Source organism: Suricata suricatta, chromosome 7 (genome assembly GCF_006229205.1).
Source record: "Suricata suricatta isolate VVHF042 chromosome 7, meerkat_22Aug2017_6uvM2_HiC, whole genome shotgun sequence".
Classification (NCBI taxonomy): domain Eukaryota; kingdom Metazoa; phylum Chordata; class Mammalia; order Carnivora; family Herpestidae; genus Suricata; species Suricata suricatta.
The window spans coordinates 30,351,904-30,353,618 of record NC_043706.1 but is presented as its reverse complement, the minus strand read 5'-3'; the positions used below and the strand labels follow the sequence as shown (position 1 = coordinate 30,353,618).

Here is a 1,715-nt window from a genome sequence, read left to right as displayed (position 1 = left end):
TCTTCTCAAACTATTCCAAAAAATAGAAATAGAAGGAAAACTTCCAAACTCATTTTATGAAGCCAGCATCACCTTGATACCAAAACGAGACAGAGACCCAGCCAAAAAAGAGAACTACACACCAATATCCTTAATGAATACAGATGCAAAAATACTCAACAAGATACTAGCAAATCGAATTCAACAGCACATAAAAAGAATTATCCATCATGATCAAGTGGGATTCATTCCTGGGTTACAGAGATGGTTCAATATTCGCAAATCCATCAAAGTGATCCATCACATTAACAAAAGAAGGGAAAAAACCCATATGATCCTGTCGATAGATGCAGAAAAAGCATTTGACAAAATACAACACCCTTTCTTAATAAAAACCCTTGAGAATGTTGGAATAGAAGGAACTTACCTAAACATTATAAAAGCAGTTTATGAAAAGCCCACAGCCAATATTATCCTCAATGGGGAAAAACTGAGAGCTTTCCCCCTGAGATCAGGAACACGACAGGGGTGTCCACTCTCACCACTGCTGTTTAACATAGTGCTGGAAGTCCTAGCATCAGCAATCAGACAACAGAAGGAAATAAAAGGCATCAGAATCGGCAAAGTAGAAGTCAAACTTTCCCTTTTTTTGCAGATGACATGATACTCTATATGGAAAACGCAATCGACTCCACCAGAAGCCTTCTAGAACTGATCAATGTTGCAGGACACAAAATCAATGTACAGAAATCAGTTGCATTCCTATACACCAAAAATAAAGCAGCCGAAAGAGAAATCAAGAAACTGATCCCATTTACGATTGCATGAAAAACTATCAAATACCTAGGAGTCAACTTAACCAAGGATGTAAAAGACTTACATGATGAAAACTATAGAAAACTTATGAAAGAGATTGAAGAAGACACCAGGAAATGGAAAAACATTCCCTGTTCATGGCTTGGAAGAATAAATATTGTGAAAATATCATTACTACCCAAAGCAATCTACACATTCAATGCAATCCCCATTAAAATTGCACCAAGATTCTTCTCAAAGCTAGAACAAACTATCCTCAAATTTGTATGGAACCACGAAAGGCCTAGAATAGCCAAAGTTATATTGAAGAAGAAAACCAAAACGGGAGGCATCACAATCCCAGACTTTAGCCTCTACTACAAAGCTGTCATCGTCAAGACAGTATGGTATTGGCACAAAAACAGACACATAGACCAATGGAATAGAATAGAGAACCCAGAACTGGGCCCACAAATGTATGGCCAATTAATTTTTGACAAAGTAGGAAAGAGTATGCGATGGAAAACTGTGGTGAGCCGCAGCAAGGAGCCAGTAAGGAGAGTGTGATGGAGCAAAGCTCTCGTGCCCTTACAACCCTTGTGGCTGATCCAGTTCCTTAGAGGTTAATTCGAGTTAAGATCTTATTGCAACATGTCCTTCAAGCGTTTTGAGTTAAGATGTTATTGCACAAATGTTCTTCACACTTTGGCACTTTTATAATAACAATAAGAAGAGGGTGTGAAGTTCCCAGGAAAATGTAACAATTAACTGTGGGAACAGAAAAAGTTTTGTCTAGAAAAAACCCTTCTCTTAGTTGTGGCTGTTTCTATAAAACTGCTTGCATGTGAGAAATAAAGTGGCAATATGGGCACTGATCCTGTCATACTCCCGTTCCCATCCTTTGATTCTCTCTTCTTTTCCTCATTCCCATACCCTTGCAT

The 1,715-nt window shown here is 38.3% G+C and overlaps 1 pseudogene; it reads right to left on the bottom strand.

Moving 5' to 3' along the window:
• Positions 1-1,715, bottom strand: part of LOC115295209 — a 5,361-nt pseudogene extending 3,646 nt beyond the window's left edge.